Here is a 24937-nt window from a genome sequence, read left to right as displayed (position 1 = left end):
CAATGTAATTTCGTTATTAATGAGTTGGGGGCATTATTTTTCTTTGGATATATGCTGGTCAGTGGAATGTGTTACTTGATTGCCGTTAAGCAGACTGTGATGGACTTCAACCTGTCCATCCATAAAAATGGATAAAGCTCTTATCAGAGAAAGAATGAATGTACCTATGGCATTGTTTTGCAGATCTAGAGAAAGCTAGATGAGCCCTCTTTAGCATGACATTTTAATTAGTATTTGCATCTTCTTAATTAAACTAATTGCATATGCGTCTGGAGCATTTCTTCCCTGGCCTCTGCTGAAAATGGGCTCTGTCTCAGTTGGACTTTCCCGATAAAGAAATGTTAAATAATAAATTAAAATAATTCAGTTCTGTTGCAGTGAAACTGGTTTAAGCTACTTTGTCAGATCTTATTTGGGATTCACAGACAAATAGCAGATAGTAAAGTGCAAATTAGCTGTGAAGGATGCAGGAATACATTTTATAATGCAAGTCTTCGCAGCCGTGGACCACCCCCATGCAGTGAACTTCCAAATATCAGTACTGCTCTATGAATCCCAGCCCATGTGTTTGCCACTTTGTACAATACACATGCTTTTTTGTATGGCTAGAAATGGTCATTTTCTTATCTAGTGCAGATTCATGTTTGTCATTTTAATGATATTCCAAGGAGCTGTGTTTTAAAATTTTAATTATATTGACCATGCATTAATGTTTCTAAACTACATAATTTGCCGGGTCTACTTCACATGACTGACATTTGATCAACATTCATTTGACTGAGCCCTAAACACCTAAAGTTCAAAACACCTAAAACCCATTTGATTCACACTCATAACACTGACACATGAAATTAAAAGCATTATGCCCTTTTCCCCACTGTAGCTCGACCCTGGAGTTAGTATATATAGTTATGGGGGGATGCATAGTTTAGATAAATATTGTTTTCTGCAAGGAGTAGAGATTTCAATTTTAAGTATCCATCTGTATTTTTGAAATATATGAAGTCTGTGGGGGCTGTGCCCCCCACACCCACCCTAACTATATATACTAACTCCAGGATCGCACTACAGTGCAGAATTTCATGTGTCAGTGTTATGAGTGTTGATCAAATGGGTTTTAGATGCTTTGAACTTTAGGTATTTTGGTCTCTGTCAAATGAATGTCGATCAAATGAACTGTCAGTCATGTGAAGTAGTCCCAGTTTGCCACATGGCAATATTGTGCCACATTCAAGTAGGATTCTTTGAATCGAATGATGAAGGAATGAAGTGGCTGTGTGAAAAGGTAAACTTGATTATTACTTAAGGAAGATTTATGAAAAGCCAGGAGTAATAAAAGTAATGGGAGGAGTACCCTGGGAAGTACTAGGCATTCGGGAATGGAGGATACAGCAAATTGGGGGTACTAAGAAGGCACAAGGAAATGAGGGTGCTGCCATGGGGGCACCTTTCAGCCTTTTAACTTGGACTGTGTACACTTAAGAGTCGGCTTCACCTCCACATTGCTGAATCACAAACTATGTCCTTTTATTCATGTGTGATATCGTTTGGAACTGATAATAAGCCATTTATCTTGCATGAAATCCCACCACATAACAATTAACTTCCTGTAGAGAACATTTTACTTCTGTGCCGTTACCAAGACATGCTTTATATCCATAGAAAGTACTCTGGCAGTACAAGGTTTCACTGCCTTTCACATGTTTAGAACATCAGCTGCACAGACAGGGACAAAAGATGGAGCAGTCTCCATCTATATTAGCATAGGCCGCGGTGGTGCAGTGGTTAGTGTTGTCACCTCACAGCAAGAGGCTCTCCGGTTCGGTTCTCAGCTGGAGCACCTTCTGTGCGGAGTCTGCATGTGCTCTCCATGGCCAAGTGAACTTTAAAGACATGCAGGTAGGTGCATGCGTAACTGGGTATGCCTTCTTTGAAAGTTGGGTGCTGGGCTGGCAATTCAACACTGTAAAAATCCACTGCCAACTCATAAGCAGACTGGTGATCCGCTGTGGTGACCCCTAACCGGGAAAAGCCAAAAGAAAGAGAGAGTTACGATCTATATTAGCAGCAAGTATAACTCTAGGTTAGGTAAGCAGGATGATGCCCTGCCATTTATCCATATGCAAGTCACCATATAGAATATCCCATACCATATCCTAGCAAGCTGTAGGCTGTCCTCTGTGTCCCTAAAATCCCATAGCTTGTACCTAGAACTACCAGAGACACTCCTCTCTAAACAAAATGCCATATTCATGGGAGACTACCCCTCTATAAACTGGGAAACAGGGAAACATACACTGTCTTATGCTCACAGGCACAATGATTCCTGGACTTTATCTGATCAAGGGTATTTGTGTTAATAGTGTGCACACCCACCAGAGGTTCAAACATACTGGACCTGGTATGCACCAATATGGGAGAGTGCTGCACCCCCCCGGACCTGGTATGCACCAATATGGGAAAGTGCTGCACCCCCCCCCCCACACACACACACACACACTGGTGTTACGTCCTCACTGGTGAGGTTGGATCACAAAACTGTCTCCTTCAAAATAAAAATCAACTCAGTAACCACATCAAATCCTTTAACAGTTAGGAACCATTCCAAAGCAAACTACATCCTATTAAGTGATAGTCTGTCAAAACTGAATGTTCGTAGGTTAGTACTAACCTATGAACCTATAAGCGATAGTCTGTCAAAACTGAATGGTTCTCCCAACCTCGAGTTCACAGCAACTATGTGGAATAGTTCACAGAGAACCTGTGCAACCATGACAAAATGGCACTATAGAGGCTGCTGTACCTACTAGAAATAAGACCAGGGTAATGGATGTTGGGAAAACAGTGCATACTGCCAACCTGGACTTGGCTAAGGCATTTAGTAAGATAACCTATTCAGTAGAGTTATTAAACTCACCAAGCTGGGTATAAACCCTTACATAACTCACAGCTCACAGACAGGATCCAAAAGGTCAGGACTGGTGAGGCCACCTCCACTTAGAGACCATTCACCAGAGTGGTACTTCATGGCTCTCTATTAGGACTGCTCCTATTAGGCATTTTCTTCCTGAAAGTAAAGGCTAATGCCAAGGGCCTTTGGCTGACCAAGTTCGACGATGACTGCAAAGTGGGAGATATCATAGATTTATCCAATCACACAAACATCTTACAAGAGGGTCTAACACAGACAAATGATTGGTGCCAAAGTCGCAGATTAAAACTCAATGTCACTAAATGCATTATAGTGCCTTTTGGGAAACTGCCTACCAGGCTAATTACTCTATAGATAATCAACCCCTAAAAGTTGACCCCACAGTCTGGGATCATATGTAGTCAGTAATCTGGCATTTGACCAACATGTCGCCAAGGTAGTAAAAAAATCATTCTATGTCACCCAACTTAAAAGTAAGGGCATGGCCTCTAGGTTCAAGGAAGTCATAGTGCCACTTTTTTCAGCCCTTATCAGCCCCTTAATTAAGTACAATGCCCCCTTCAGCACATACCTAACAAGGCATATGCAGCAGCTGGAATGCCCACAAAAGTTTCTTACCGGGAGAATCCATGGTATAATCACATTGTCATATATGGATTGTATTAAAGTCCTATCTCTGTACTGAGATGTGCTCTAAGCCTGACATACAAGCCATCCTTTGATCCAGCTCTGATGGGCCTTTTGCACATCTGCAAAAGGTTTACTATCAAAATTTCGAGCTTACTTACCTTGACTATTCACATCCCTGACCCGGAACAATGAAACAGCATCATGCCGATTGCTTAGAATGTCGATTCTTTCAGAGGAAAGAATCGATATCCGACCGATTACCATCCAGAAAAAAAACATCCGCTACGAGGCAGAACATTTCCTACAATTTTTCAGGGGGGCTAGCCCCCTGGATCCCACACCCCCTGCTACTTGTATATTCTAACTCCAAAATCACACTACAGTGAGGAAAAGGGTAATTTTTCCCAATCCTCACTGTAGTGAGATGCACTTCAAAGCACGGACGCTCCAAACTGCGAATGCAGTCTCCGTATTGACGCTTCAAAGTCAACAGGAATTGTGTTCACAGTTTTGCCTTTCTGCCACTCTGTGTTCATCCTTCTCACTGTCGAGGTAAGCCACCTCGACATTTTTATCATAAACCCTGCAAAATGAACAGCATCAAAACCATTAGATCCAAGGATTTAAAATTTGCTTGTGACAAAAATAAGACATGTTGGTGAGCCAGATATGTCTCAAAGGATCCCCGTGCTCTGGAACATGTAAAGCAGAGTCCATCCCTAAAAGTATTTAAGTAGAACCATGACCAATGGATGGAAATCAGAAAGTCACCATTTATCTGCACCCCATCTCTCTGATAGACAGAGGCGGATAGTAATGTCCAAACTAACCCCCCCCCAACATAAGCTCTAGAAACTTCCAACTAACATACCCCCTCCTAATAAATACCCAATTGGGTTAGGTTGCATAGCTAGGCTTATAAAGGCCCTGGTGGTCATTAGCCTAGTATATACCTATGAATCCATTAAATAAAGATTGTTGGGTTGAAGAACAATTTCTGATACAAAGTTTCAAAGAACACATTTAACATGATGATTGATTTGTCACATAATTTATCTTGAATTGTTTGGCTTTGCATCCTTCTAACATGAAACTGTAAGTAAATGTAGTCCTTAGCTTTTCTTTGGTCTCTTTGATGTGAATGTCCAGCCATCTAGTTCTTAGCTTTATTCATATCAACAGATGCACCTGCTGCTCCTTTTCAGCTTGTCTTGGATGAAACCTGTTGAACAACTCCCCTCCCCCACCCCACCAAATTCTTTGGAGATTAAGTAAAGCAGGCATGTGGTTAACACATTGTAAGGGCTTGAATTTGGGGTTCCCCATGTAAAGGCCTGGAGGACCTGTAGGTTATTATCCTCATAGACAATCACTCAGGCTGCCTAGATCGGGTGCTTTGGTACACTGGTAAATAAGAACAGCGTCTTTACATCTTGCATGGAAATATTGAACATGGTGTTGTGGTGTCTGCACTTTCTGTGATGCTGCAGTAAGGGTGCCAATTGTAACCAGGCTTTGCAGCAACAGGGCAGCACCCAAACCCACCCTAACTTACTTAACCCTGTTTTTCTTCATTGGCCCTTCAGTGATCATTTTCATTGTGATGACACAGAGAGACACTGTCTCTGCACTACTGAGTTAGCAGTTTATTTATTTTTATTTTTATTTATCATTTTGTTGACTGGGAAAGTCCGACTAGGACAGAGCTTATTTTCAGTGTAGGCCCGGGGAGTAATGCTCCAGACGCATGTCTTTGGATTGTGGGAGGAAACCGGAGTACCCAGAGGAAACCCACGTGAATGCAAGGAGAATATGCAAACTCCGTACAAAAGGCACCCCAGCCGATAATCAAACCAGAGAACCTCTTGCTATGAGGTGACAACGTTAACTGCTGCATCACTGCTTTTTTAATTAAAAAAATACTCATCTCTCAATCCTTTATCAAGCAAATTAAGGTTGGGTATCATAAATTTGTTACACTGGGTGCAAGCCCTTATGCCTGACTTGTACTGGAGGCATAGATTAGCATGGTTTACAAACTCTTCTCTGCAGTTCTCCATTGTGGATGTATTTTGGATATGAAAAATAACCTTAAATTTATGTGACATGTAGAGATAGGTGATTAACAAAACTAATAATAATAATTTGCTGGCAAAGGTTTTCACAGTGTACACAGGAAGTCCTAATATATACAGCCTGTCCTTTCATACTGTACCAGAAGAAGCCCTTCACCAGCCTGCCAGTATATGGATGCCTTACAATCCCTATAGCAGACACATAGCAGCCAAACCCACATACCCTATGTTATTTTTTCGTGATGGTTTGAGATTTGCTCCCTGCCCCCCCCACCCCAATATCTTGCTCTCCTACTAAAGCTACCTATCAAGTAATCTGATTCCCTAGTAAGTCACTGCATTGCCTTTAGCAGTAGGAGGCTCTCTATGTGCCTACAGTAGTTATTTCAGCTGATTAAGTGCTCCTGCCATGTCTCCCACCAACAAACAGAATCCTTCACCACCCTCACCCATACCCAACCTGTTTTGTATCCTTAACCTTTCCTATATAGTACTATTTGGCATTCAAACTAACCAGCTCTCCTGTGAGTGAGTGGAAATCTATATCTATCTTCTACTCCAACCAATCCACAATCCATTTCTTGTGTCTAGCATCCCTCAAAACCAGCCTGCCATTGGTCAGTCTCCAGTGTGTGTCATCCATCTTGGCTTGACACTCATTGGACGCATTGTCCCTCTATTGCAGTGGCTCCAGCCTCCCTGTCAATTTAACTTTCAGTTAGCAATTGAAGCATTCCTTATCATAGCACACCTTCCAGTGGTGATAAGTCAAGATCCTCGATTTCTGTATACCTTCATGTGGCTTGCATTCATTACAGTGTAATAACCTCTGCACTTCGCATAACAAAAAACAATAAAGAAGTAAATATAACTAAGTAACAGTAATAATTTTAAGAACTTTGATATCGATATAATTACTGCTAACAGAAAAGGAACCTGTTCCTCTGGAGTTAGTGTAATTGGATGCACTTACAGATCTCCACTTACAATATTACTAAGTAACAATGACAATGAGGCATAACTCTGTGGAATGCAATGATTTCTAGCATTTACCTATTCTGTTTTTTTTTCTTTATATAATAATGTTTTTGTATCTTGTGTGTGTTAGTTAGTTGCTGTTTTGCTTTATATTGTATTGTATTGTATCGTATGACATCTTGCAAGATTTGTTAACCATGGTGCTTTTCTCCCTATGCCTCCACCGAAAAGGAGCCTGTTCTGGCCCAGTCAGACTTTAACAGTAAAGAAATGCTAATAAATAAATAAAAACAGTTAAATGCAAAAAATGACCCCTTATTCTGCACTCAGCTTAAAGATCATCTGAAGTCTGACTCAGTTTGCAAATGCTTTCTTTGGACATATCTTCTAACCCCCCCCCCCTTCACCAGTCAGGCACCTTTGTCTTCCTCACATTATTTTCCTATACTAATATGTGACATCTATTGTATATAGTTAATTTTTCTATGTCCTTACCTTACCTTACTTTCTTCTTCTTCTTCATCTCTCCTTACTCTAACCATCCCTTCCTATTGTCCCGTATATTGTGTACTTTATTATTATTATTATTGCTGTTAATTTATTCATTGCCATCGTCATACAACATTGTTTATATTGCTAACACTTCTTGCTAACTTACCAGTTTATCGTCATTTATATTGGTCCAGGCTGAGACTGAAAAAGGTCCACTTGGATCAGTGCTCAACCCAAGTTATGCAAACTGAATAAATAAAATATTACTCTGTCTGATTTTCTAAGAGTAAACCAAGTAACTATAGAATAATGCAAGTCTTGTACTGCCTATTGATAATCTTTAGTCAATGCAGGATAGTTACCACTAGACTAAAACATTGTGGAGAAAGTCCAAAATGAAACAAAATGAAATGAAACTGAAAACTTTGGCTGCAAAGACATCTGTGGACATAGGAGTCTGTCACCGTCCGAACACTTACCTAACCAAAAAAAGCAGCTTTCAAATAAATATACCCATAAAGTAAAAAAAGAAAAAACACACATTTTATTCAGTTGCTTTTGCGGTATTTGTATTTCCTCCTCCTGCTCTATTACCTCATCTTGCTTTTTCTGCTACTTGCTGCTTGTTCTCTAAAGTGTTCAATTGTATATTTTCTGTTGCATTTGTTACTGCTTGTTTATAGCCTGTTTAAATTTTAAGTATTATCCTAAGCCTCTTAATTTTGGTTTAAGCACTTGTGCTTTAGGCCTACCCCTTAGCTTTCCCTGGCCTTTCTCCCTCAGATTCTGACAAATATGGATGGACAATTTCCTACAGATTCTCCTGCCAGTCTAGTTGATATGGGCATCCTGAGACAGTGTAGCAACTGCCTTATGTATACACCATCTACTACTACCACCTAGGAACACAATTTGCAAGAAATACAATTACATTAAGAACCTAGAGTCTATGCTTTCTCCCTCACAAGTCAGTATATCTGATACTTAGAAGGTTGCCAGCACAATCACTACACCTCAAACACCACTCAAACCTACATAATACACATCCACATACAATATGTGGAGGTCCTCAACAAAAACATACCCAAACAAAGGAGATCTCCGAGGCAAAAATATATGCAATCTCAACAGCCGACCACACCACATACCGTGCAGAGTCCACACACCTGTATCTCATAGCCACTAAGGCTTCACCATAAACCCAACATACTAGTCATAGGAGACTCCATTGTGAGACACATTGGTGTGCTTCTCACCAGGCTGGATAAGGACAAAGTCATACTTAGTTGTCTGTCAGGGGGCAGAATCTGCCATATCATGTACTCACGTCTCTCAACAACAGGTACTCTTATGACTCTGTCATAGTCCATGTTGGCGTAAATGACTTGATAGGTACCTCCCTGGACTATATGGAGAGACATGATTGAGTTCACTGATTGTGTCCCAGGCAGGTATGTCCCTAGCCTTAAGCAGCATTCTGTCATCACCCAAAATGATGCCTCAATACAAACAGAAAATGATTGACTTTAACAATTGGCTTAGTTTCTGGTGTCATTCCAGGGGGATCCAGTACCTGACAGCCTGGGAAGATATGATTGATAGACTACAATGCTTTGCCAGAGAGTGCCTGTTTTAGGAAAAGTGATGAGGTTAAAACTACCAACATAAATATTTCAACAAAACACAAATTACAGGTCATGTTGTTAAACGCTAGGAGTTGAAACATTAAACTGCACTCATTGCAAGCATTCTTAACCCTGGAAAATGCTGACATCTGCGCAGTCAGAGAAACCTGGCTCAAAGCTGCGGACAGCACCCCAGCCATACCTGGTTACTCATCCTATCATATATTCAGACTCCAAACTGTGGGCAGTAAAGCCAAAGGAGGTGGAGTTTCAATATATATTAAAGACATACACACCTCCAGGCTGGTCAAACAGTATGATGCACAAGAGACACTACAGGTGCCAAGGGTGACAAGGCCCCTATACAAATCATAGCTAGCTGCTGACCCCTAAATCTGACTCAAGATGCCCAATATGCCTTTCTGGATCTCTTCAAATCTGTCAAGATTCAACCCTTTACCCTGATCCTGGGTGACTTTAATGGGTCTATATTATATCACTGAGCACTTAAAAAAGCGAATGATGAATAATCGACCCCATGTAAGTGAAAGCTTACAATCTCGAAAACACAGAACAGCGATTTTTTTTTCCAAGGGAAAAAAGATTGCTGTTCCAAAAAAAAAAAAAATTGTATATACCTTATACTTAAATATAACAACTTCGAGATCGCACTACAGTGCTGAAAACAGCAAAGTAACAGAAGTGGCCAAGCAAATTCTTTCCCTGGGAAAGAATTCACTTAAAAGCCGCTTCGCTATTTTGCCTTTTCATTGTTTTAAGTTCGACCAAGATGCAATCGATAGAATGCGTCTTCAGTCATCTAATAGGAACCCCTTTAAATACCCAAACATAGAGTGGAAGAACTACTCATGTCGGAACACAAATGCCCAAAGATTCCTGGATTTTGTCAGTGCAATTTCCTTGAAACTGCTAGCCGATACCCCCATAAGAGGTGATGATATCTTGGACTTGGTTTTAACCGACATGAGTAACCACTGCAGCATCCCTGCAGTATCATCCTCCCTGGTAAGATCCGACCATAAAGCAGTCACTTTTGAAGTCACCATCTCCCCCGACTCCCCTCTATCTAGAGTTAAACAAAAAAACTTCTCCAAAGTTAATTGCAGCCTCCTGAATGATGATATAAACAGCTTCACAGCCCCCTCCCCCTCTCCAGGAACTGGCACCAGTATCCAAAACTACACCAAAGCACTATATGAGCATTTATATAGATGCATGGAATCGCAAATACTTGACAGGACAAAATCCTCCTCCTCAAGGAAGAGTAGACCTGTCTGGTGGACATCTGCAATAAATAAACTCTATAACAAAAGGCAAAAATTGCTGTCCAGGACCAAGAAGGAGCAGGTTCCCAATTGGAAGCAATCTCTCCTTAGCCTGAACAAGCGAATAAGAGCACAAGTGAAATCCAAAGCAAACTTCTAGTCCAAATTTGCCACATCTACTAGAGACAATCATAAGGCCTTCTTCACATATCTCAAAGGAAGCACTCAGATCAGTTCAGAACTGGTGTTCAAGGGCACCACATATACAAATGCCGTAGATATAGCAAACTTGCTGGCTGACAGATTCAGTGAAAACTTCACCCCTCTGTCCCCCATCAGTAAATCGGGAAATCTCCAGTACCTGCCCCTTTCCCTTATATCTAGGGAACAGGTTATCTCTCTCTCAAAGGCAAAAAGGACAGCCTCCATGGGACCTGATAATATCCCAGGCTGCATCCTACATAAACTCAGGCAGGAACTTGCAGCACCATTAGGTGCCGTATTCAACCAAAGGCTGAGTACCGACTTTTTCCAAACTGAGTGGAGGACAGCCACTGTCATCCCTTTGCACAAAGGTGGAGCGTCCACTGATCCAGGAATATTATAGACCCATCAGCCTAACTAACCTGATCTGAAAGGCCATGGAATGGATCATCATGGACCTCATTAACAAGAACATTGGCAACCTCCAAACACTTGATCCCATGCAGTTTGGCTTTGTCGAGGGGAAGTCATGTTTGTTAAATTTGTTCGTCTTCTTTGAGACAGTCACCAAAGCCATGGACGAGGGAAGATGGTGCACACCACCTACCTTAACCTGGCTAAAGCCTTCGATACTATTCCCCACGCAGGCATAATAGATAAACTCTCTCAACTAGGCATCAATCTGTATGTTACCAGATTGGTAGCTAACTGGCTCACTGATAGAACCCACCTAGTCAAAACAGGGGAAGCCACCTCAAGCAGTAGACTTGTAATGAGCGGCGTACCCCAGGGTTCAGTCTTGGTGCCTCTGTTATTTGGGATATATTTTTCTGAGGTGCAGGCCAAAACCAGTGGGCTATGGCTGACCAAGTTTGCAGATGACTGCAAGCTGGGTGCTGTCATCAATTCCCCTAGTGATGTGGACATCCTCCAAGAGGGTCTCACCCAAACAAATGACTGATGCCAGAAACATGGCCTCAAGCTGAATACCAAAAAATGCATCACCCTTTGGTGAGAGTGATGTCCCCACAAATCATCACATTAATAACAATGTCCTAAGCATGCAATCAGTCATGATGGATTTGGGCACCAGGTTGATAGCAACCTGACTTTTGATGACCATGTTGCTTCCATTATATGGAAAGCCTTCTACATGACCTGCCTCATTAGTAAGGGAATCTCATCCAGGGACAAGGAGGTCATAACATCCCTGTATTCTTCCCTTATAAGGTCCATTATTGAGTACAACACCCCATTCGCATGTACCTCACAAAGTACATGCAGCAGATGGCGAGACCAGAGGTTCCTCACCGGGAGAATCCAAGGCCTCAAACATCTATCCTACACAGATAGGCTAAAAGCCCTATCCCTCTACTAAGTTTCATACATACTTTTCAGAGGTGACCTCGATCTGGCTACAAGGCAATCTCGGACCCCACCTTGATGGGACTGCTGCATATCTGCAAGTTATGCTCCACTCAAGTATCCCACAAGTGTGACCTCAACCTGGTCTGTGACAGCAGTAGGACTTGTTGGTGGGACAGATTTGTGTCCCAGAGACTATGTGTTATGTGGAACAGTCTCCCTCTCCAAGTCAAGCAGAGTACCTCTTTATCCTTTTTTAAGTGCAAAAAATAACTGGATGGAAAACAGAAAATACATCCCTGGGTGGAACCCATGTCCCTGCTAGACAGGGGCATTGGGTGCTGACCTGTCAGAACATGGGCTAAATTCTTGGCTAGACTTGAAAGGGCCTCAGGGCCAATAGCCTAGTAACTTATGATCCTATGAAGTATACCCTGAATAATAATTAAAAGAAACCTAAATAAATAAATAAAGATGATCTTGGAAAATGGCACTATTATGTTGGGTCATCATGGCAGCACCTGGACAGCAAATAGAAGAACTGTGCATAAATTTCATGAATGCAGAAGAACTGACTATCAGCAGCTATTTGAAGAGCCTATAAATAAAATGCAGAGAGCTCTAGGAAAAGGGCGAAGTAAAATAGCCCCCAAACACAGTCAAAATACAGAGTGACTGCAGATGTTCAAGTTAAGGTCTACAGCTGCAACTGAAGACCCCATCAGTACAGCAGAAGCAAACTTGATTTAGATCCATCTCCTGATCATCAGCTGAGATCTGTAACCATATCTAATTGTATGGCAAATCCACAGAAACCACTTCCCTTTCTATTAGCAGTGATTACAGCTGATATTTTAGGATAAATGAAACTTATGTTGTAAGCCTTCATTTGCAGTCACAAGCTATATGTATAGTTTGCCAGATGTACTTCTGTTATTTGAAAAGTTTTAGCTTGACCCCAGGTCAATCAAGTCTGACAAAACAGAAAGTGCTCACCAGTTGGGTAGTACCAGTGGCAGTAGACAGAGGAGAAAAGAAGGGACGAGCTGAAAAGACTGCTCTAGCCACCCACTCCTAGCTTTCTCCAATTGCATGCCACTAACCTTTCTTAGCCCTGTATGCTTCCTGATCCATACACATCCCCAGTCCTTGCTGCAGGCATACTGACTACAGCCATATTGTCACATGATTGTGCTGATATGATGCATACTAATTCTGTTCATTTAAGAATCTCTCTGCACTGTCATAGTGTGTGGTGGATATTCAGGTATACTCTGCAGGGCAAAGCTCTACAAAATATCCCATTTCTTCTAATCTAAATAATAACACCTATTTGTTAATTAGGTAGGTCCACTGGACTCGCAATCCCTTTTCAGGGATCACCTGGGAGCAACATCTGGTTAAGTGACTTGTTCAAGGTCACACAGCAGGCTAAGAAGGGTTGTGGGAATCAAACCGTATGAACTCCAGCTGGCAATATTCACCTCTGCACCAACTGCCAGACACAGACATTGCTGCTTCAGTTTTTAGTATGGTGTCTTCTTCTCACTGCAAGCCACACTTCATGAATCCCAGGCTTTAAGAAATCTGTCCTGATATAACAAGAAATATTTTCTTTGCAAATGCATTTGTTTTGAAGTGTAAAACTTGTAATGTCTGTCAATATGCTTTGCAATCACTCAGACTTCTCTGATATATTGGTAGCCACCATGAAATCTTTATTGTGACTGCCAATTACTGCTGGGATATTCATATGACATGCATACCCAATAAGCTTGCTGCTTAGTTATTAATGCTGAAGCACCATATATTAATCCCTGTCTTTTTCAACCACAGCTAGAATATATCTGAGGTAATTAAATCATTAGATAATCTAACTTTAACTTTAGTTGTAAACTAGCATGTCCATGATCAGTGCATTATAACAGTACCGTAGTGTTTTCAAGATTTTAGAATCTACTAGAACCATCTTAAAAATGACCATGTTATCTGACTTTGTCTTTTAATAACTCCTTCATTGTCCATCTGTTTTTTAATTGGACAAGTGGTATTCACTCTAACTGCAATTCTAGTTTCTTTCAGAGAAGTTCTTGTTGCTTTTGTGGTTCTGGAGATGTGTTTTGGTGAACAATTTCTATTCACTAGATGGCTTTCTTGCATGGTTCTAGTTTGTATTTGTATAGGGGTTCCCCTGTGCTCCTCGTATATTGCTTATGGTTATTTGTAAAAGCCTTTTATATTGGTCAGATTCTTCACACAAGAAACCTTTTCCTGGTAAATAAAGTATATGTCCATCTGTGCCAGCTGACATTCTTTGTGCTCTTTTTTTTCCTTTTTGTTATACATGTAAAAAAGTAAAAAAAAAAATACTATATTTATACTGATATGTCTAACATTTTAACCTATTCTTTTGTTGATTAAGTTGGATTTTATGAATAAACTTTCATTTAGTGGTGTCCACACTTCTGATGATTTGTTGTACTTCTTTTTAAAAAAATAATACAAAAATTTATAGCAGATGTCACTCATAATAGCAAATCTGGATAACCCTGTGTAAGTAATATGTAGTTGTTACAAGAGTACACTGAACTTTCTATGCTTGCCTCATGCTCTGGGGATTAGGCATTCTTGTTTTGAAGATGTTTTTCTATACAAGTTATCATTGCTTCCTCAGACAGTAAAAGATTTTTTTTCAGATGCTCAGCTAATAATTACAGCTTTGGGATGATGACCGGCCATGTTTGTTGAATCCATCTTGCATCACCCATTTGCAAATCTGGCTGTCTCTGGTAGTGTTTGTCAGTGCAGTATTTCTTTTTGTTGCTGATTTCTGTCTAGCATTTCTTTTGCCACCTTCACAATGATGTTGAAGTCAATAATTTGCTTATTAGTTTCCTGATGATTTAATAAGTTGGTGAGCGATTGAGACTTTGCAATGGAGTAGTCCTCTGTTCCAAAATTTATGAAATGTTATTCCCTGAAGGTACTGGAGGTGTTCTTTCATCAGAACCTTCACTGTCTGCGTACATCTCTCTACCTGTCCATTACATTGTGAGTAATATGCACTTGTAGTTATGTTTAAACAACCACTCATGTTCAAATTTTTTGAATTCCAGGCTCTTGTATTGTGGACTGTTGTCTGAAAAAATGTCAGGATTGCTTTGTCTTGAAAACACAGACTTCAGTGCACATAAAAGACTGCAGCGGCATCTGTCTCTGTTTTACTTAAAGGCGCTTGCAGAATTAATTTAGACTTATCAAGTACATTGCTTCACTGAACTGAAAAAACTGTGCCTGCTTGACTCCATGGCTGACCCAGTAGTGTGTAAGGTGGTGAGGGTTGTTTTGGATGGTTGTTATTGTACAAATTTTACAGACTGAAGTTTTGTATTGTTTGTTGCATCTGTGCTGTCATTCCAGGCCAATACATAAGTGTAGCTTTTTCTGTAAACTTAACTTTTCCAAGATATGTCATTTAGTCTTTCAAGCATTTTTGTCTCTCAACCGATTATGTACTAGGTACAGTTGTCTTGTTAGCAATGAGCAATAACTGACTTAGAGGCAGCTTAGTTCTTCAATGAAGATTATTTTCTAACATGCTTTTAATATACATCTGTACTAAAAATATTTGCCCCACATTATAGCAGCTATAGTAAGATTTCCTGTTTTTGTTGTAGCCAACCTCTTTATATCTTTTTTTTCTGTAACATTTACAAACCAGTATCAGTACATCTCTAACATTATTTCAATGTTTTCTTCTGTCATTAGCAACTGTTGCATCACCAGTATAATTTCTAATACTTTCTTATAGCAAATCTTCATCCAACTCTGATAAAGACTCTAAATAACACCTACTATATGTAGTTCCTTTTCTGGCATGTATTTCATTCCGGTTAAGGTTTCCTTTGCACTGTTTCCTCTTATCTTTAAGGTACTTTACAAAGACTTTGAGTGTACTTTGCAAGGGTTTATCTGCCTCAACTTTGTTATATTTTCACAAAGTTTTTATATCCATACAATATTCCTAATAATTCTTGCCCTTTTAAGCAAATCTTTTTTGTGTTTTTTAAGCACTGTTGACCCATCCATAGGCAGCTGGGCTGTTTTATTGCAAGTTCACATTTCTTATACCATCTTGATTGGCATCAGTTTGTAACAAGACTGCATAAGTGTTTCTGGCACTACTTTTTAAGCTCATTTCTCTAGATACGTTGTTTGTTCCATCATCTTTCTGGACAAAAGTTATTTTACACATACTAGGTATAAATCTTGCATTTTATTATATTATTCCTAGAAATTTCTTTTAAAATGACTGTCTTCTCTTCTGGCTTTGGAATTTGCAGGATTTTTTGCCTTTTTCTGAGCGTAGCTGTAGTCTCTCTGGTGTTACAGTATGACTAATATATGTTATACCTGTCAGACTTATTTTACTTTTGTTATTATTTAATTTAAAAATATATGTACATTTTAAATTATATTAGCATAGTCTGTTCAGTAGCTCTGTTTTAGTGCTCTTCTGGTGTCCGACCCTACACTGTCAGATCATTGTTTATATACACAATACTTTCTAAGCCTTACATTACATATACATATACTCTTTGAAGTATGTAAGGTGCTGAGGACATGCCAAATGGAAATTTTGAAATTTTGTATCATCCTAACAGCATATTACATGTGCTCAGTTTGGGACTTGGATTTCCCCAACAGGTATACCAAAGAGTATTCCACTGCATTGTACAGCTTGACCTGTAGTTTCTAAAGTAGAGGACTGTAGCACTGGACTAAGCTGCATGGTTTAGTTGTTGTTGTACACAGACACTCTCTTTTGTGGGACTATAATACACAGCAAGACTTCATGCTAAGCAATTCCTTGTGAATCCCAGGGTGGGTGCATAGAGACTATTGGGGACCAAGACCCAGACAAAATGAATTCACAACAGGACATTTATATCAGGCAAACAAAAAATAGTTCTCTGTCAAGGATATTTTATGAGTAGCAAATGATACAGTACCTATGGATAAGGCCAACTTGGACTTTCAGTGCAAAGTTAATAAATAATCAGTTAATGTAATTATGATTAAATTACGTCTAATGCCAGATGTATGTAACATAAATATCTGTGTGTGTTTTTTCTGTGTGTATTATATGGTTAGAACGCCCTTCATCATGAAACCATTTAATCATATTTAGGGAGTATTTTTTGAGAGAGAGAGTAAATCACCAGTGGTACAGTTAGCTGAAATTCTTTATATTTAAATTGCTAAAATTGACTACAAAATAATGTTTTTTTTTTTTTTTTGGGGGGGGGGGTTTGTACTTGTATGACCATAGAGTTAGTGCATACAGGTTCTGGGGGTGATGAGGCTAAGTCCCCCACATTCAATTGGGATGTATTCAGAATGCAATAAGGTAGACACCAGAACATCAAAATCACAGAATATAGAATTTTTTTGTGAGATCGCACTACAGCTGGGATGGGGGTTTTGCCCTTTCCCCACTGTAGTTCGATCTCAGAGTAGGTATATATTAAGTTGCAGGAGAGGTTCATAGGAGGTTACTAGGCTATTGGTCCCAGGGCCTTTATAAGTCTAGCTATGTTATACTCTTGTTCCCTTATTGACCAGATTCTGTGGTCTATATTTGCAGCTTGAGTCTATTATCAGCACCAACTGCCTTTATCCAACAGGGACATAGGTGACACCCCTAGGGTAAATTTATGGTCTCCCATCCAGTTGTCTAAGTTATGCTTAAATAGGGTCATTGAGGAGCTCTGTTTTACGTGACTTGTGAGTTTGATCTAGAGGAGTGGCAATCTCTGGGAGAAATCTGTCTCTCCAGCATGTTCTGTTAATGTCACAGGCTAGGTTAAGATTCCTAGAGTGTGTGAATCTTGTCCCATTTGACTTGTGGATGTGCAGCATTCCCATTAGGCAGGGTCTGAGACTGCTCTAGGCCAGGCACAAGTTGCCTCTCAGCAGCCTGCAAGGTAAAGAGTACAGTGACAGGACCATCAGTCTGTCCATGTAGGTCATGTGTTGAATGCCCTGAATTTTCCTGGTGAATGAGGTAAAAGGGGCAACCCCCCCCCTGCATTCCATATGTACATATTTTGTGTGTTCTGCCGATATCCTGCATTTCAAAGTTCCAGTGTCATCCTTATTGTATTTGACATTCTGAATGTATTCCATTAAAGTAGTGTAAGAGTTAGGTTTTGTTTTTGGTAGGGTTTTTGAGGAGAGTTACGATCACAAATGTAAATGTGCTTTGTTTCTTTTTCCATTGTAGAATTTTATTATCAATCAATTATAATGTTTTGTGCTTCACTGAATTTCATCAGCAGTTGATATACATATGTATGTGCACATATATAGTTGCAGTTTTGTCTGTCAAATGTTGTATTGGTCAACTGTTTCAGCTGGTGTACATTTACATCGAACATCTATTACTTCGGTTATGGGGATTGCTGAAGTTGCTACTTTCAAAGGGATAGACTTTTGGTGAGGGTAAGTGGTTATGTATGTTAATGCTGAATATTTCTGCTATAGTGAAGCTTCAGCAGTAGGGTGTGTGCTCGTGTGTGCAGGTTAGGGTAAGGGTTAGGCAATGGTATAGCTTTAGTGGTGTGTGTGTGTGTGTGTGTGTGTGTGTGTGTGTGTGTGTGTGTGTGTGTGTGTGTGTGTGTGTGTGTGTGTGTAATATCTGGATAGGTTTAGTGGTGATGTTAGGGAAACAGTTTTTCATAAGGTGGTATGCAAGATAGAGGTTAGCATGCATCAGTAAGATGAAGCTTGGGGTGTAGTTTTCTTTCATTGAACAAAACTGGTAACCTGTCACATCTCTAACTGTGTTTTTGTGCTAACTCTTTGCGATGTTGTACTAGGTATTAGCTGTTTTTTTTTTCCCTGTGTTTGTACATGTGCTTACATTTGAGCTGAATAATTTATCAACTGTAGCTCGACCATAGCAAAACATTCAATACTGTATATAACAGCTTAATAAATATAAAAGTTATCAGTAAATGGAATCTGCTCTGAAGGAAGAAGGGTTACAATTGGGGTAGCAGAATTATCACTGTAGGATCTGGTCTTTTTTTAGGATGTTACATGGGAGACATTTAAGAAGGCTTGGAATGTGAACGGTGTATTTTTAAAGATAAGACAAAGATTTAAATCGGGGTCGATTAGGAAACTTCACAGTGGTGTGTGTGTGTGTGTGTGTGTGTGTGTGTGTGTGTGTGGCTGTATTTTTATTTGCATTTCAGTGGTTCATCAGGTAGCACACTCAGTCTGCAAGTCTGAGGGTTCTGGTCTCATGTTAGGTGTTTGGACTAATTTTCCATTGCTGACACCACTCATCAGCAAAAGGGGGCACTGAACTCTTCACGGACTGTCCTTCAGATGCGACATTAAACTGAGGGTCCCATCTGCCTGCGTTGGTGGTAACTTGGGTCGTGGCTAAAGATCACTTGGCACTTTCAGAAAAAGAGGGCAGGGCTTTTCATTAAAAAGATAAAAAAATAGAAAGCACAAAGAAAAAAGCACTCAAAAATACAAAAGGATGTTAAAATTTTCCCCAAAACAAAATGAATACCACCTCAGGTCTCTCCTGAAAACAAGCTACATGCCTAGTAGAATTATCCCTCATAGCAAAATATAAATAAAAGAACATAAGACCACTGTGTATAAGCTGTCAAGATTTTGTTTTATTTTATGACCCCTGGTCCTACTGTATAAATAATGTTTCTAATAGTATAAGTAATTTACGGTTTCCTATCAAAATTGTGCAAATTGGTTTTGCGATTAATGACTTAATCAAACCAAAATGACGAAAATGTGCACACCGTTCTCTCACAATTCCGAACGTGGTAATGTCGGTATGTCAAATTTGACATTATCGACATTACCTGGACATCTGAAGATGTACTACCAACATTTTACATGGGAGCAAGCCCCCCTGCACCCCCTGCTATCTATATATTCTAACTGCGAGATCGCACTACAATGAGGGAAATGGTACTTTCCCGATCGCCACTGTAGTGTGATCCAGTTGTAAACAACGATGCTGAAAACAGCTAATGCAAGCCATGTGTCGATGTTTCAGAGGAGATGGGATTTCCACTTGCAATTTTAAACTTTTGCACCTTTACCCTTGACATTATGAATGGTGGTAAGGTGAGTTTTAAACGTTTGATTGTAAACCGTAATTTACATATGTCCTATCTTGCAGTAATTTGCCGAATAATGAACTGATGTCTAAATGTCAGACATGCAGAATACTCTGTAACCTGTCGACCTTCAGTTGTCAAGAACATATCAAGTTCACCAACACAACCACAGCTTTTAAGCAACAGCATTCAGCTTCAGATAAATTTGACACTTATTTTGAGGAATTAAATGATGGGTCTACATTTCAGGGATCCACTGACTACAAGTGAATGTGCAACAGTCTTGTTCACATTTGATGCGGAGAAATCGGGAGCTGCCATAAAAGAAGTGTCTGAGATGTGGATCTAAATATGGCAGAATATGGGGTTCATAAAAGGGAATTTTGGAGGCTGCCAAGAAAGTAAAAGATCTGATTATAGTACAGCTCTGCATGACATGTAGGGGGCCTTGTTCCATAGGGATAGAATGCTTTGGGCTGGGTATGTAGCCCACCAATTATGTATTTTTTGAAATAATTTGATATTGGTCAGAGTCTTCACTTTCCTTCAGTAGTAATCTCACCGTGCTGAACCAGAAAAGCAGACAATTGTTTTTTACACTTACTGAAGTATCTTTTAAAGACAGATAATACAAACAAATTCCACTTTAAGGTTCTGCAATAATCTGGGGTAAACCCATTTAATCTGAGTGCCTTTAGAGTCTGAGGTAGACAGTGGCAATAATGAGTTCAGTAACCAACATGGGGCTTCTTCAACTTGCTAGATCGCCAGTTATGGATTGGGGATACTAGAATGTCATGAGAGTCTTGTACATCTTATTTTCCATATCCTGAGACGAGACTTTTATGTCTTCTGTCTTGATGTCATGTGCCCACAGCTTGGTCCTATGGCCTTGTATTTTTCTTTCTGTTATGCTACTCATCAGATGATATATATGGTCTTGGATTTAAAATGGAAGTAGTTGTGCACTTCATTAGCTCTATAGAAGCTAGAAATTCCTCTAACCACTGAGGATTGTATTGTATCGGGGCCACTGCTGTCCTTTCTCCTTCTTTGTATCTGCTATTTGGACTGTAAAACATTCTAACTAGCAGAGGAAGCTATAACAATATGCTTGGATTATACACATGTTGGATTTTGTTTTTTTATCTGAAGTTTCAGCCCTCTGCATTTAGTTCTTGGGAATAGCAACTATAGATACAGTTATTTTTCCATCAGCAATCTATCCTTGCAAAACATTTTTATTCTTTCCTTGTGCAATTGCAATACTGTTTTGCCTGTGGAAGAAGATCTTTTCTAAGTAGATTTTTCACTTGTTCATTTAAAAAAGTTGTGGCTGATGTCAAGGGTATCATTGTAGTAATGGTGTGACTATTGCTATCTGCTTTTTTGGAAATAAGACTGGCCTTTGGCTATCATAATAGTAATGGCTGGGTCAAAAGAGTGATCAATAACTGAGGTCCTAGTATCAGATTAGCAGGCTATTATTTGGCAGTGCACTGTCACTACAGGTAAGGGGCACTGCCGCTAGAAGTGTATCATTGCCCGAGTATATGTGTGTGTGTAGGTTCATAAAAGCATTCTGCTTAGTCTCAATTACCGCTGGTAAATTGGTACTAGAAGACACTTGGATACGATTAAGGTGGGTGATACCCCGGGAATCAGTAATTATAGCATTGCTCTGTAGTTAACAGTGCGGTCATAACACGAGGCAGTAGCATACATTTGCCACAGGCTCTTAAGACCGATTGCCCAGTGGCGCAGATTTGGTCTCTGTAAACCCCTGCTATCAGCATTATTAGTTCAGTAATAAGCTGCTGGTAATCATATTAACATTCATCATGTTTTTCAACATGTCTTGAACAAGCAACATGTTGGAAGTTAAAGACTGTTTGTGGCTGGACTCTATACTCCTTCCCTTGCCTTATTCTTGGTTATACAGTATTGAATTTTATGTGGCCACAGCTCTTATTTGTTCTTCTTTTGGCTTTTCTTGGTTAGGGGTCTCCACAGTGGAACTCTGGTCTGCTAATGATTGGCAGTAGATTTTTACGGTGCCGAGGTGGCAGCTTGACGCCCAACCTTCAACGAAGGCATGCCCTACGCATGTCTTTCGAACACCACTCAACCACGGGGAGGACATGCAGACTCCACACAGAAGGCGCTCCAGCTGAGAATCGAACGGGAGAACCTCTTGCTGTGAGGCGACAATGCTACCGCTGCACCACCATGGTTTTTGAATCAAAAATAATGAATGGCTCCAAAGTCACTTACTCAGAAGCACTATTGTAAAACAGATGTTGTATTAAATGTATCTAACTTATAATCCCAAGTAAATAAAAAGAAAAAAATGTAGTGATAAATAATGCAAAGAACATGTTTTTACAGGAGGCTGTACCCCTCTGCACCTCAAAATGTGGGTGGATGCACCTCACACGCCCTTGAGATGTATTGATTCAGAGGTCATGCTGTTTCAGAGATAAAAAGGAATAGTTGCATTTTTCAAAAAAATCAGCTATTTCTTTTACTACCAACTATGGCAACTTTGGCTATAATTTATTTAATGTTATAGGTATAGGTTCACAACACTTACATGGGGGGGGGGGGCTGACACAGTGTCCTACAAATAAAATCTTGCTATTAATTCCTTCAATTTATTATTTTGATGATCATCGACTGTGTCTCCTCATTCACGGGGTCTACTCAACCCAGCATAGTTTTCCCCAGACTTAACCTGACCCATGTCTGGGGCCAGTGAGGAAATCAAGGACACTGGATCAGCATCATACTACTGCCGGGTAGAGCAGTTTAACCCCCTACCCCCACCCCATGGCAGCTGTGCAAGCTCTGCCGTCTCTGCCTTTGGGTGGTGCATGCTCTCTCCCACTCACGTGCAGCCTCCTGACCCAAGTGATAAAGCACTTGCAGCATGGAGCTCAACAGGCTCCTGACATTGCTGTTTCTGCAAACCTAGGCTGCCACCATCTCCTCCAGGATGGAAGAGTTGACTGTGGCTGCTCATTCGCATCCTCCCCTGTTTCTGACCCCATTATGCTCCACTAACTGAATACTGATTGTCTCGGGTGCAGTAAAGGCTTTATCTTTCTATGCCTCAGGGCTGGATGCAATTTCAGTTCATTTTCCTTTGGCTGTCTACCTAATAGTTTCAGGATGCAGAGCATACTAATAACAGAAAGTGAGTTATTTTATTAAATTAATTTTACAGAAAAGATTCATACCATCTATTGATTTTTTTTAAATGAAAACTTTAAAAACAGTAACAACAGGGTAGCTAGGTGTGTAATAGTGGAGTTTTTCCATTTATATACTGTTAATAAAACACACATTTGAAGTGTTCCAGACAACTTGGCTGTATGAAATTGATTTTTGTAGACTGCAGAAAGTTTTTCAGTTGTTAGCACTGAGGCTTCAGTTGTTCATTAAGAGCTTTATTTCTCTGCTTTCTTTTTTAGCAGGTTATCTTCTCTCCAGAGGAAAGACGCTGCGTTTATCGTTGTGCCTGTAGTAAATGAAAACTAGCTGTTCTGTGGCGATATGAAATGTGTGTCCTATATATTTTTATTTGTAGTTTGTAAGTGTAAAGAAATGTAACAATGTGAAATATCTTGTTCCAGGACCATTGCTACATATTTTCATTACTGTTCATCATTTTACATCTGACTTTCATCAAGACTTCTTCCTTGTCTTGTGTACTCCTGTCTTCTCACTTTTTCTGTGCCCCGTCCATTGTGTGCAGCACTTTACCCAGTGTTTAGGTTTTTGTCCCATTATATTAATCTCTTCACCACTGAATGTATCTGATTTCACCGATTTATATTTTTGCCCAAATATGCAGGACTCCACATTTTTATTCCTGCCAGTGGTGTGTGTGTGTGTGTGTGTGTGTGTGTGTGTGTGTGTGTGTGTGTGTGTGTGTGTGTGTGTGTGTGTGTGTGTGTGTGTGTGTGTGTGTGTGTGTGTGTGTGTGTGTGTATGTATGTGTGTGTGTATGCATGTGTGTGTGTGTGTGTGTGTGTGTGTGTGTGTGTGTGTGTGTGTGTGTGTGTGTGTGTGTGTGTGTGTGTGTGTGTGCGTGCATGCATGCACACACATATATGCGTGCACTCTTCTGATTGTGTATATGCAACACAGCTGCTGTCTTTCCTTTTCTTCATTGTATTTAGCTGTTGACATTCTGTGTGTCATCCTTCCTACATTATCTACTGATGATTCCAGTATAAGTACCCCCTGCTGACCCTGTCGATGATTGCAGTATAATTACCCCTGCCGATGATTCCAGTAGATGTACCCTTGCTGAAGCTGCCAATGATTCCATAAGTACCCTTGCCGATGATTCCAGTATAAGTACCCCTGCCGACGAATCTAGTATAAGTACCCCTGGCGTTGATTTCAGTATAAGTACCCCTGCTGTTGATTTCAGTATAAGTACCCCTGCCTCTACGTGTTTTCCTCTGTGTCATTTTGTGGATTCTTGAACCTATTGGAGTTGAGCAATGCACTGTTGTTTTAACCTGTTCACTTACATGATGTTACTGCTTCTCAACACCATGACCGAGTTCCTTTACAACTAACGATTTTGTAACTGTTTCATCTAGTCCACATTATGTCCTAATTGTCTCTAATCCGGTGACAATTGCACTGGCAAAACATACTACTAGCAACATCCTGAAATCTGCCTCTGAATGTGTGGAAGATGATTTATAATCTAATTGTCATGTCAGTCATTGAATTCTTCGGAAACATCTCTGAGCAGGTAATAGCCTCATCAAAACCCAAATGCCACCTTTTCTTATCTGTTTTCTTTCTTTGGATGTGCTTATAGTCAGAGAATGGACTTTGAAGCTAACATTTGTAACCTTTGGGAACATTTTTTAAATAAATGATTTGCTATTATGGGCTGTAGTCCTAATCTGAGGTGAAAAAAAAATGTACTTGTGCTAGGTACATTCTAAGCCTTCGGTGATTAAAAGCCTTGCGGGCTAAACCTGGGCCTGGAGGGATTCTTTAGAACAGAGCTGACAGGTCTTTACTCAGCTGACAAACCATCAGCTACAAAGAGCCAAAAGATAGAGATTTACATTTTCAGTGCAGACTTTGATTTTCTTTTATGTCGGTCTATAACAATAACTGTGACTTGACATGCCATGGCAAAAGGGAAACCAAG

At 40.1% G+C, this 24937-nt stretch overlaps 1 protein-coding gene across 1 annotated transcript in view; it reads left to right on the top strand.

Moving 5' to 3' along the window:
* The window catches only part of MPP2 (MAGUK p55 scaffold protein 2), a 1397885-nt gene that overhangs the window by 100923 nt on the left and 1272025 nt on the right, over positions 1 to 24937 (top strand). The gene's annotated exons all lie outside the window — the stretch shown is intronic.

This window comes from Protopterus annectens, chromosome 13.part0 (genome assembly GCF_019279795.1).
Source record: "Protopterus annectens isolate FY-2018-M chromosome 13.part0, PAN1.0, whole genome shotgun sequence".
Taxonomy (NCBI): domain Eukaryota; kingdom Metazoa; phylum Chordata; order Ceratodontiformes; family Protopteridae; genus Protopterus; species Protopterus annectens.
Note: the sequence above shows the minus strand (reverse complement) of the source record. Positions and strands in the feature narration are given on the sequence as shown.